This window comes from Trachypithecus francoisi, unplaced genomic scaffold (assembly GCF_009764315.1).
Source record: "Trachypithecus francoisi isolate TF-2019V2 unplaced genomic scaffold, Tfra_2.0 Lachesis_group18, whole genome shotgun sequence".
Lineage (NCBI taxonomy): Eukaryota > Metazoa > Chordata > Mammalia > Primates > Cercopithecidae > Trachypithecus > Trachypithecus francoisi.
Genome location: NW_022681463.1, coordinates 39,148,106 through 39,161,772, shown reverse-complemented (window position 1 = coordinate 39,161,772; position 13,667 = coordinate 39,148,106). Strand labels below are relative to the sequence as shown.

The following is a 13,667-nucleotide window of genomic DNA, read 5'->3' as shown; positions in this document are numbered from 1 at the left end:
TACTAAACCAAAACAGCTAAGAGGCTTACAAACAATTCAGCCCATCATTAAAACTCAGTGAATCTCAGGGTTGGAAGTGGCTTTAATAAATGAGAAGACAAGGCCAAGATGAGTGTCTGAAAGATATTTCAAACAAGATAATTCCATTTAGCCATCACAGTTCACTTTTTTAAGAGGCAGGATCTCACTCTGCTGCCCAGGCTGGAGTGTGGTAGCATGATCATAGCTCACTGCAACCGAGAACACCTGGGCTCACGGGATCCTCTCACCTCAGCCTCCCCAGTAGCTGGAATTACAGGCATGTGCCACCATGCCTGGCTAATTTTTCTTTTTTTTTTTTTTTTTTTAGTAGAGTATCAAAGGAAAGAAAGTAGTATCATTCTTTTTTTAACGTCACTGATGAAGTGACTAAAATGCAGGCCAGTTTTTAAAAGGAGAGAACATAAAGGAACTAGATAATCCATGAACTCAGGGCGCATCTGTTGAAAAGTGCAACATCTACCATAATACTGAAATAGCCTGTTTGTTGTTGTTTGTTTTGTTGAGACACGGTCTCACTCTGTCACCTAGGCTGGAGTGCAGTGGTGCCATCTCAGCTCACTGCAAGTTCTGCCTCCCAGGTTCAAGTGATTCTGGTGCCTCAGCCTCCTGAGTAGCTGGGATTCCAGGCAAGCACCACCATGCCTGGCTAATTTTTCTTTTTTTTTTTTTTTCTTTTTTTTTTTTTTTTTTAGTAGAAACAGGGTTTCGACATGTTGGCCAAGCTGTTCTCGAACTCCTGACCTCAAGTGATCCACCCACTTCAGCCTCCCAAAGTGCTGGGATTACAGGCGTGAGCTACCAAGTCCAGCCTGTTTGTTGGTTTTAAAAAGTGCTTATTTTTAAATGACAACCAGAGCCATAGGTGCGACATCAAAAACTATTTTACATAGCTCTGAAATCTCTCATTCATCAAAGATGAAAGAAATCACGTTTGCTTACAAATAGCATTCATAAAATAAATATGCTGTATTTAATGACCAACTGTAATAATTAGAATTTTTAAAATTATTTTGTTTATTCACACATTATTGGGAATCATCATCCCATAATCATCTTATTAGAAATCATTCATATCATGAATGCTAATATGCATTTTTATGTATTTTCCTTCCTGTGGATTTGCGCAAACCACACACCACAGAATAAAGACCTCTGTTGCCTCTAAAAGCCTTTGCAGTAACAGTCCATTCAGATGATCCTATTAATTTTCTTATGAAAGCACTGGTAAAATACAAAGTGATTTTGGAATGTTCCAGAGTTCATCAGGTGAAAATAGAAAAAAAAAATTTAATTAGCCTGCTTTTTAAATGACTTCAAGCAGATAACCACTGGGATAATGCCACATATTTCTCCATCTGGGTTTAGATTCTAGCCTTGCACTCATCACCCTGGCCTGGCCCTTTCAGGGAGGAATCCTCCCAACTAAGCCCAAGGATAGAAATGACCCATACAGGCGTTTCCAATGGAATCGACAGAGCACAAATCAAAAAGAGAGGCTATCAGAAAACTCAGTACTATTTAATTCATTTAGAAAGTTCTTCTTAGTTTATAATAATATAACTTAATAAAAACTATTTTTTTATGCCAGAAAGTGGTCTCGTATGTTCTATTAGTCCATTTTCATACTGCTATAAATAACTACCTGAGTAATTTATGAAGAAAAGAGGTTTGACTCACAGTTCCACAAGCTTACAGGAAGCATGACCTGGGGGGCGGTCTCAGGAAACTTGCAGTCATGGCAAAAGGCAAAGGGGAAGCAAGGAATAGTCCTCTCATAGTGGCAGGAGAGACAGGAGTAAAGAGCTACACACTTTTAAACCATCAGATCTCGTGAAGACTTACTATCACGAGAACAGCAAGGGGGACGTCCACCCCCAGGATTCAATCACCTCCCTCCCCTGACACGTGGAGATTACAATTCGAGATGAGATTTGGCCCACCTGAGGACACAGAGCCAAACCATATCATATATCCTAGACTAATTAATCATGGTGGATTTTGCTGATGCTAGTGCTGTTATCTTATCCTGAACTGCATATATTAGTTCTATCAATTTCTAATTGATTGTGCTCTTCTCTCCTAGAAAAAGCCCTATTTAGAAGCTGATAATTCTGTTTGCTTCCAGAGAATAGTTTCGGTGGTTTTTTTTTTTTTTTTTTTTGGTTGGGTTTGATTTTGGCTTTGTTTACATCTGTCTTTGGCTTACTTTATAATCCTCAGGTTTTCTGGTGCGCGAGTGGCTTTGTGTCTTAAAATATAGTCTAATCTGTGAAAAATTCTATGAAGTAGCCATGAAAAGCCAAGAAGAGGAAATTAAGACCCAAACTGCCCTTTTTTTTTAGCTTCATAAGATAAGGAGTTTCCTTGTGTATAAATGCCCTCTAAGACTGACACAGGCAGGAGATTGTTTTGCCTAGAAGTGTATCATTGTCAAGGAAAGATTCAAACTCAAGATTTTTAATCTTGTTTTAGTTCAGCAACTCATTTGTAATCAACAAACATTTCCCAAATCGAACATACTAGACACTAGAATACATAGAAAATACATCCCTTGCCTTAAAGAGCATATCCCCTAGTTGAAGAGACAGAACATCAAGGGAAACTATAGCCACATGGTGCCTGGTAAAATGAAAAGGCCTGGGGTTAGGGTTAGTCCGAAGAGTGACATTAAGTGCAATCACTTTACCTTTCTATCTCTGGTTACATCTGTGAAATAAACACATTTATGTTTGCCCTACCTTCATCCATGGGTACATTAAGGCTCAAACCACAAGAATGTGAAATGCCCAAGCAAATTAAGTTGTTGTAAGGATTTCATTTAAAAATTGATACTGAATAATCGGTATTTTACTATCCTATTATAAATGTGAGAATTACCAAAATTTCTACATTTAACTTCCTTATTCTATAAAAATTAGGATCTTTAGGCCGAGACGGGTGGACCACGAGGTCAGGAGATCGAGACCATCCTGGCTAATATGGTGAAACCCCGTCTCTACTAAAAACTACCAAAAACTAGCCGGGCAACGAGGCGGGCGCCTGTAGTCCCAGCTACTCGGGAGGCTGAGGCAGGAGAATGGCGTAAACCCAGGAGGCGGGGCTTGCAGTGAGCTGAGATCCTGCCACTGCACTCCAGCCTGGGCGGCAGAGCCAGACTCCGTCTCAAAAAAAAAAAAAAATTAGGATCTTTAAAATCATCCTAATGGCTAGCAAAAAAAACCTATTTCCTGGTGCTTTTTCCTCAGTGATGTCAATATGATACATCTCCAAAGGTGCAGAGAACTCAATTACTTGTAACACCGGGCCCTGAAGATGTTCTTATGCCATCAGAGTTGTTTGCATAATTTTGGAATATCCACTCCCCCATCCCCCATCCCCCCAAAAAAAACTCCGTTTTCAAATTCAGAAGATGTACCTGATGAGCCTGAGGGGAATTTCACTTCCTTTGTTAGTGATTGATTTGGTAATGGTCAAAGAAAAGTACAAAGATGTTTTCATGAGGGTTCCCACTCCCCGTGTTTAAGAGAAAGCTGCAAAATGGAATAATATCTTTGTTAGTTTAGGCTGCTATAACAAAATATCCTAAACCAGGCGGCTTATAAACAACAGAAGTATATTTCCTACAGTTCTGGAGGCTGGAAGTCCAAGTTTTAGGGTGCCAGCGTGGTCAGTTTCTGAGGAAGCGTTCTCTTCCGGGCTCCAGACTGCTAACTTCTCATTTCATCCTCACATAGTGGAGAGCAGAGAAGGGAAATAAACTCTCTTGTGACTCTTATAAGGGCACTAATCTCATTTATGAGGGCTTCACCATTATGACTTCATCGAATCCTACTAACCTCCCAAAGGCCCAACTCCCAATGCTGTCACATTGGGGAACAGAGTTTTAACATGAATTCTGCGGTGACACAAACATTCAGTCCACAAATAGCATCCCTTGTTCTTCTGGGTTTTTTCATATATAGAATCTGCTATGGTCATGTTACTACCTATGCATGAAGCTGACACTAAAAATTGGAGATTGCAGATGGAAAAAACCTGAATCTCTATAACATCATGGAGCTGTGGACTGAACCACCCCTTAAGGGAGGTAACCAATGCCCTACCATTGATCTGCCTGTTACATGAGAAAAAAAAATCCTTAGTGTTTGAGCCAGTTTGAATCAGAATTTGTTACTTTTAGATGAAAGCAGTCAACTAATATACATATCATAACATTTATTTAGCTCTTAATGTGAAGAAGGCCCCCATGCTAAATACTTCATAGGTTATTTTATTTTATCCTCAAAACATTATCATTCAGAGATGAGGAAACCAAAGACCAAAAGATTGAATGATTCATCCAAAATCACACAAAGCCAGTTGTGGAACCCAGGCAGCCTGCCTCCTTCAACACCCATAATTTTTTTTTAACAAAACATTATCTTTTAGCATATTTGATTAATCCCTTATTAGAACTATGCAGAAAGAAACTTCCCTTTTAAAAATGCACTTGATGAGGCTGGGTGTGGTGGCTCACACCTGTAATCCCAGCACTTTAGGAGGCCAAGGTGGGCAGATCACCTGAGGCGAGGAGTTCGAGACAAGCCTGACCAACATAGAGAAACTCCATCTCTACTAAAAATACAAAATTAGCCAGGTGTGGTAGTGCATTCCTGTAATCCCAGCTACTCGAGAGGCTGAGGCAGGAGAACTGCTTGAACCTGGGAGGTGGAGGTTGTGGTGAGCTGAGATCACGCCATTGTCCAGCCTGGGCAACAAGAGCAAAACTCCATCTCCAAAAAAAAAAATGCACTTCCTGAATTAAACATATAATAGGTAGAATATTTCATCATTTTCCAATTTCCTGTTTACTTCACAAATATGACTAGTCAAAAGTTTGTTTAGAGATCCTACTTATCTCAGACTCTCACGAGCTTCCCCGAAGATGAGAGAAATTATAGAGCTAATTCTGTAGAGACACCAGTGAATGTGTAATTTTTAATGAATAAGCTATAGTTAATTCACAATTTTTAAAATGGAACTAGAAATACTGCTATAATAGCACAGAACCTCTGAAGCCTCTAACCAGAAAGCAGGAGTCTTATACCTGTTTTGTTGTAAAGGAGACAGAAAAGATCAAACAATTTGGAAATTTTTCCTCTTGAAGGGGCTGCTGGTCTGACTCAACTGGGTTGATGATCAAGTACTTGGCTAGGATCAGGACTGGATACGTTAGGCCTGGATGAGAAACAGAAGAAGCTGTGACTACTCAGAGCCAGGGGGACAGCCAGACCAAAAACCTTTGGGGAAAAAAGGAAGCTCAAAGGCCCAAAAGATAGAAGCCAAGTGTCAAATCCAAGAAAAAAAGGCAAGAATCAATGCAAGGATCAAAAAGCCCTGTGACCTTGATGTCAAAATTTGAGCTGATCAGAGCCAACCCAGCAGGAAATGGGTTTCTAGAAGAACTGTCTCAGATATGTCTGGGCCTTCATGATCCCCTGCAAGGACCAGCAGGTATATGACACCTGGGAAGATGACAATGGCTTCCAAGACTGAGGCTGGGCAGACCACGAAGGATCCCAAAATAAAAGTGAAGGTTTAAATGTAAATAACTAGCATGGCAAGAAGGAAAGTACTCATTGCATGATGAAAATCTGAAAGCAGAATTTCTCTTGGTGCAGCAAAGGATCTCTAGTAAGAAATAACATGAGAAAACATAGGTGTTAGGATTATTATAAAGGTTGATGCTTCTTAAGTACATTCAAGGATGCTAAACTTGTAACAATGTTCAAGTGTAGGGATGAAGTGTCTTTTACATAATCCTTCCACCAGAAGACATCAAGCTTAACTGAAATTCAAATCTAAACAATAGGACAACCATGTGGAAAATAACGCTGCAAAACTACTACACTGCAAGTAAACCAATCTGCAAAGCTGCAATGAACTATAACCGACAGAAGAGTATGTTATATATTGCAGGTTATACCAATCTGTGCATGTGAATAACTGTCAATATCCCAACCTAAAATAATTTTAATGATGGGAATAAACATTAAATATTTACCAGCTGGTGCACCACTAGATCAATGGGCTCATCTCCCTCCCCTGAGTACACACAATAATAAATGAATAGACTTGGGCTTCCAACAGCAAGAAAAACATTGCCTGAAAATTGGAAATCAATGATACCACTATGGTTACATCAATAGGTGAAGTGACAAATGGAGGCTGCTGTCATTTAAAAATATATATTGTAATAACAGAGAAAAAAAAGCTAAAGGGAAATTTTTCTTACGTTTGCCTTATTTACTTTCTAATTTTCAAAATGAATTTTGACAGAAGTCCTTAGCCATTTGTACTTTTTAAAAGAACATATTGTCCCAAACTAACAATGTCTCCTAATATGAAATGCAGTTCCTGTCAATCTGCCCATAAAAATATTTTAGGTTTAGATTTTTCAGTTTATGTCTGGCGCTAAGAAAATGTGTGATAACTAAACTGATTGAGAGGGAACAGGAGATGGGGTTATAGGACATAGTGTCACGGGAACAAGCAAAATAAAAACATGTTTTAAAATGTTAAAATTTAATCTCTATTTTATTCTATTAAATTTTGTGCCTTATAAGATACGCTGAACCAAGTGTTCCCAAGTTATGACTTACCATGGAAAATTCTGGTTGAATGTTTTCTCTTAGAAATAAAGATATTGGGCTGTAAGAGTTGATGTAACTATCGTTTTTAAAGCTTATTTGAGGAAATGGTTGATAGTAAGAGCTCCACTAAAATACCAAGTTGGTTCATTTACACATCCCTTCAACCTACTCAGTGAGGGACTCTCAGCCTTCCAGCAGCAGGATGATAACACCTCCGTGGCTGTTATCCTCTTCATCCTAGTCAAGTGGCACTGTGACAAAACCTAAGAAATACCTGATAGGATATGCTGGCACATCAGCCAGAAACTTTTCCCCTGACTACTGCTTTCTTACTATCTGAATCAAAAAATTGGTACAAGTCAACTCCAAGGATGAGACAATAATAACAGATGGCAGCAAGGGGACACTTGGGTTGAATCAGAAAATATGTCTCCTTTTTGAGAAAAGAATTGGCACTAATCAAAGGGAAATATAAATTACAATTTGGTACAAGCAAGGAGTCCTAGGAAGTAGAAACCATTTCAGAGCCCTAAAAATACTTTATTTCTTCAGTTGCTATTTTGAAAATTGCTTTTCCCTGTATGATAATATTCAGTAGGATTCAGAATATTTGAAAGGAACAAAAAGCCTTGTTAGCTCTTTTCTATATCATAAAATCCATTCTTTGTCATTTTACATATTCATCGCTGTATTTTCTTGGGTGCAATATCTTTTTCAATGGTGTCTGAAAAGTGAAATTATTTTTCACAGAAAAAGAATGTATCTTTTATGATTTTCTGGTAATGATTTTTGCACATTATCTATCATGGTCTTGAAGTTTCCATTATTGATTTCTGAGTTTGTTTTTTTTAAAATAATAAAAAAAAATGAACCTAAAAAAAAAGAATGTTTCTTTTTGTGAAAATTCAAAGCCTGTAAAGCATTGTTTATATTATGAAGGCACACAAATGTCAATAGTTGAAATTAGCTCAAAATGTCCTCATTATGAATCATTTAAATTGTAAATAGATACAGTAATTTGGTTTGGTTTTATTTTCTTTCCATTTCTTTGTTCTTCCAATCTATAGAGACTCTGTAAGCCCTCTGGGGAAAGGCCCAGTCAGTGTGTGTGTTTCCTGCAGCTTCTTATATCAAGTCATGTTAAATATGGATACCAATATGCCACCTCTTATATAAATAGTAATTTCATCAATAAGCATTCAACATTCATATATTGAACCTCTACTATGTGCTACTACTCCTAGTCTAGACGATGACACATGACAGTAACCTGGCAGAAAATTATGCAATTCCAAATGTTTTTAAATTACATACAGTTCAAACATGAAATCATGCTTGTGAAAATATGGAGGTTGAGAATATTTCCATTTCTAAAATTATCCTTGGTGCAAGAATTGCACACTTTTATTTATTTTTATTTTTTATTAACATTTATTTTTATCTCAATAGTTGTTGGTGTACCGGTGTTTTTTGGTTACATGGCTAAGTTCTTTAATGGTGATTTCTGAGATTTTAGTGCACTCGTCACCCAAGCAGTATACACTATAGTCGTTTTTTTTTTTTTTTTCTTTTTTTGAGACAGAGTCTTGCTCTGTCTCCCAGGCTGGAGTGCAGTGGTATGGTCTCGGCTCACTACAACCTCTGCCTCCCAGGTTCAAACAATTCTCCTGCCTCAGCCTCCCAAGTAGCTGGGACTACAGGCGTGCACCACCATGACTGGCTAATTTTATATTTTTAGTAGAGATAGGATTTCACCGTATTGGTCAGGCTGGTCTCGAACTCCTGACCTCATGATCCACCTGCCTCGGCCTCCCAAAGTGCTGGGATTACAGGCGTGAGCCACCGCACCTAGCCCCCATATGTAGTCTTTTATCCCTCATCCCCGACCCAGCCTGTCCTCCCACCCTGAGTCCCCAAAGTCCATTACATCATTCTTATACCTTTGTATCCTCATAGCTTAGCTCTCACTTATAAGTAAGAACATATGATATTTGCTTTCCTATTCCTGAGTTCTTTCACTTAGAAGAATGACTTCCAGCTCCATTCAGGTTGCTACAAAAGACATTATTTCATTCCTTTTTATGGCTGAGTAGTATTCCGTTATATATATACACATATACCATATTTTATTTATCCACTTGTTGGTTGATAGGCACTTAGATTGATTCCATATCCTTGCAATTGTGAATTGAAGCACTGCACATTTTTAGAAAACAAAATAGTTTGAAGAGTCATGTTAGTGATATTTAAGGCACTTCAATGATTGGAGAATAAACTTATTAAAATTTTTTTATTAAAGCACTTTCTAAGGATCAGAGGCCAGTTAAATGTCCCCAGGTCCTATTGTGGACAAGCAAGCAAGCCAGGGGTAGGAGTCGTATCACACTGAGTAATAGAAGGCAAAGGAGCTTGGAGACCTCAGGGAAAAGTCAGGAGGAGGATCCAGAGAAAGGAGAGCAAGAGACCAAAAGAAGAAGAGTGAGAATCTGGGTAGAAGTGAGGCTAAGAAAGAAGTTCAGTGGACATATGTGTCTAACATGATATTTTTTCTAAATGCTCTATGTTTTATAAGGTAGGTCTCCCATGTCTACATGATTCCTAACCCATTCTCCACCATATATTCACAAAATATTTTAAAAGGGAAAAAATGACCTTGCAAAATCCTAACTGTTTATTGGATTTCTTAACAAAACCACTGAATGTACAAGGTTCCAAATCTGGGCTGATGCAGGCTGAACGATCGGGGTGTGGCAGGGAGGATAGGTTGTGGCAGGGACGCTGGGTTGGTTACATGTACAAAATCTACAGCAGGACAGATTCAGGTTTGTAGGGCCTAAAGCTAACACAATTTGAGGTATTATCTTTAAGAAAAATTCCACAAAAATATAGTTAGCTACAGGGACTTGGAAGAGGCCCACAGAAGTGAGGGATACTGAAATGAAAGCGTCATTGGCGTCAAAGTAAATGATCATCTGCCTGTTTATCAGGAAAATTGTTGAAACTTTTCCTAAAAGAAATACAAATGCAACCAGGCACAGTGACTCATGCCTGTAATCCCAGCACTTTGGGAGGCCAAAGTGGGCGGATCATGAGGTCAAGAGATAGAGACCATCCTAGCTAACATGGTGAAACCTTGTCCCTACTAAAAATACAACAACTAGCTGGCCTGTTGGTGTGCTCCTATAGTCCCAGGTACTCGGGAGGCTGAGGCAGGAGTACTGCTTGAACCCAGGATGCAGAGGTTGCAGTGAGCCGAGATCGCACCGCTGTACTACAGCCTGGCGACAGAGTGAGACTGTGTCTCAAAAAAAAAAAAAAAAAAAGAGAAATACAAATGTTGGGCAAGACTTTCTTCACATAAGAGAACCTCAGAACTCTGGATAGAGGGGAGAAGGGATGGGAATATTAAAAATAAAGTTATTTATAAAGTCAATGTTTATCATTAATTAAATCATTTCCTATATGCTCATCATTGACACATTCTTTTAATTAAATGCATATCCGATATGGAAACCATCTCATTATGTTACTATAATCAGATAGGAACAGTTTATGTCATTACATTTAAATGCATGGTAATTCCCAATGTCAAGGTGAGTGTATTTAGAACACTGATTGCACTGGTTTCCAGTTACTCTTATTAAGATTTACCAAGAATCTGCATGAATTATACAGCACATTATTATTATAATTATGGGAGAAAATAGAATAGAGGAGCAATGGCAGCTGTTTTCCTAGTGGATGTCTGGTGAGGAGCTTCATCAGTAGCTGATGTAATGGGCTATAGGAATGCCTGTTCAGCTCTGTCTGAATGTAAACTGGACTTTAAAAAAAAAAAATTCTACTAACAATGAGGAATGTGTTTGACAGTCTGCTTTGACCATTGAACTTTCCTAATCTATCCCTTTTTATCAGCTCAGTGCCTTTTCTTCCAGAATTTTTCACTGAGAATCCATACAAAAATATCAGAAAAAGAACCCTAAAAACATGTCTAAGAAGTAGATTGTTAATCTTAATATGGTCTTTCTACTGCATTTGTGTTGACTTGGTGTGATATGGCTCAAGGGGCAGCAGGAAATAAAATTCCATTTGATGGTTCTACTTTGCCACAGTACTCCCTTCCCATCTTCTCTCAGTAACAGCCCCAGGTTTTCCTTCAGAGGACCATACCTCTTCCCATCCCTCTGCTCCTGTCTGTCTCAAGGGGCCTGAAGGGAGGGCATGTGACCCAGGCTAGACCAATTGGACTTTCCTGGGAGACTGCATCTATCTATAGCAGGATGAAGAACAGATGGACGCCATTAGGGCTGAGTGTTTCCAGGGGCAGAGTCCGAAGAAGACATGATTGTCAGTGAATTCCTGACAGTTCCCTGGAGCTCTCCTTCCAGCAGCACAGTGATTCAGCAATTCTTTGGCATCTGTTCACTATCCAGAATGCCTCCAACAAAGTCCTCATATGCTCAAGTTGGAAAGAGTTGATCTCTGTTGCTAGCAGCCAATGTGCCCTAACATGGGGATAGAGAGTAGTTTACCACTAAGTTAATAGGGTCTCACTTCTCATTTTCCAGTCTTGTTCATTTCTGTCTATAGTCATGAAGCTACATTTGACAGAAATCTGAAAGCAGTCTTAAAAGTACAAATACCCCCTACTCCCTCAAAAAATTTTCATGCAAAAATTTAAAACATTGAGTTCCTTTTATACTTTACCAAATCTGCTCTACCATGTCTAAAACACAAGCGAGATGAAATATGAGAATAGTCGTGTCTCAGGTGGTAACTCCCAAAAGGTCATTCCTTTTTTCAAATGCTTGTAAATCCAGGAGAGTTTGGAGATTTAAAAAATTATATCTTCTGGTTTGAGACTTCACAGAGATTTTTCTTTACACTTTAAGACCTAATCTGAAGGTTTACATTAACTCTTGGGGGACTTTAAGCTTAAAATATTAGTTAAAATTGGTTAATTATTTTTTAAACTAGTTAAAAATATTTCTGACAAGTTTATATTTGTGTGTGTTCATATAACTCAAAACAGATTAATTCTGACAAATTGAACTTGGCAAGCCAGTTACCTCTAATAGCATCCAAATTGTTTATTCTACTTAAACAGCAAAACAAATGGATATGGAGAACCTCTGGCATTTTCCAAACTCAGCATTTCCCTAATGTTTTCATCACCAGCCTAAGAGGTTACCACAGGACACTCGAACATGCACAGAGAAAGTGAGTCCCCTGTGGAACCACTCAGAAAAGATTTCCACTTGCCTTTCTATATCGTATCATACCAGAAAGCCTGGACTTTCTCCCTTCCCGGCCCAAGACAGGACTTACATTAAGCAACTGCCAAGCTATCTGCTCTAATGTCTTCAATGTAAATTTTCCAGAGTTGGGCTGAATGTATTTCTAGACTTGCAGTTGAAAGCACTTTTAAAACAGCAAAGTAAATCTATATCTGATATGGTATTATGTTAAATATTTATAAATTGCTAATAATTACAAAACCTTTGACTTTCTGCCTATACTTCTGAATCATTCCAATCAGGACAAGCCCTGTCAAGAAGCAGTCTACCTGGTCTTTTAGAGAGAACTTACCAATCCCACCTCAAGCCTGACTATAGGAGAGGAAAGTGTAGAGTTTTAGCAACACCTATGAACTCTAGATAACATTTGCTGATACTTAGATCATGAAGGTAATGTGGACTATAGTGTCAAAGAGAAATGCAAATGATAAAAATTTTGGTGACACTCATATTTGGGGAAAAGCAAACTTAAGTAGAATATTAATTGAGTTTCACTAAAATGGCAATGCGAGTTATAGGATAGGGAAGTGACATCAGATGTTGCTCATCTAACAGTGGTACACATGTCCATGCTTCCACATGTCCCATCTCTGGGGAAGAATCTCAAGTTGTTTCCCTTCAGTCACCCAAGTAACGATATGGGGATTTGCTCACCTACGTTCCCCATCCCCTGGGTATCAAGGACTTAAATGTCCATTTTTGTTTGTATTCTGTAGATGAGGTTGGAGAGTTGGACTGGTAAGTGTCTGGATCCTTAAAAGGGAGAGATTTATACTGGGGATTTCAGACAGAGCTGAACAGGCATTCTCATAGCCCATTACTTCAGCTATTGATGAAGCTCCTCACCAGACATCCACTAGAAAAACATTGCTCCTCTGCACAAGCTGCTGGCACAGGTCACTTAGGTGGGGATGGGCAGACATCGACTGGACTACCATGCCCTCAATCGTGTTCACATGGCAGAAGCCAGACAGCATCTCAGGGCTCCACTGCTTTTCTCTATGTGGTCCCTTCAAGTCTGTTCTCATCACACAGCCCACTGACCTCGCATATCATGATCCATGCATACTCCTCCAGCACCACCCTGCAACGCTGACCACCCCAGTCTAGTCTGCCAAGGCTCTTCATCTGTTTTCTTTCCTGGTGTGTGTGTGTGTGTGTTGCCCTGCTTCACTTATCCCCCCATAAAGCTTTGCATCCCTATAAATGACATTTGCTAACATCTTAGTGCACCCCATACAACTTCCCTTCCCAGAATGTAGGAACAAAGTTAACATCTGGAATTTGTTTCTTCAGAATTCTAGGCTCCCAAGAGCATGTAGGTTGGACCTAAATCCTAGTGGAGTACTCATGTTTTCCTAATAGAGAATCACTATTTGTTTTTTCAGGATGCTCTCCTTTTACCCAACATTACTGACCTCACTTACTACTATCCTACCCAACTTGTTCAGCCCCAAATGTTGAAATGGCTTCAGGCAGTGGACAAGTCTTTACCTAAAGGCAGAGAGAAGTCTTAGGTGAAACACCAACCCAACCTCTTACCATTCCCTCTTCCTCCCGAGAGTCACTGGGTCTCTAAGGTGTGGTCACCTTTGTTTGTTGCCTCAGGCAGAAAAAGTCAAAGGTTTTCTACTTTTTGGTCCCTATGTGGATCTCCACAGATCTCCCAAGCCCATTTTAATGTCCTGACTCCTAG

At 39.1% G+C, this 13,667-nt stretch overlaps 1 long non-coding RNA gene across 1 annotated transcript in view; it reads right to left on the bottom strand.

Annotated features, from left to right (window-relative positions):
* Positions 1 to 1,815, bottom strand: part of LOC117063676 — a 265,046-nt gene extending 263,231 nt beyond the window's left edge. Inside the window, exon 1 of the long non-coding RNA XR_004429031.1 lies at positions 1,720 to 1,815. This is a non-coding gene — a long non-coding RNA (uncharacterized LOC117063676). The remainder of the gene's footprint in view (positions 1 to 1,719) is intronic.
* Between the last annotated feature and the right edge of the window lie 11,852 nt (positions 1,816 to 13,667).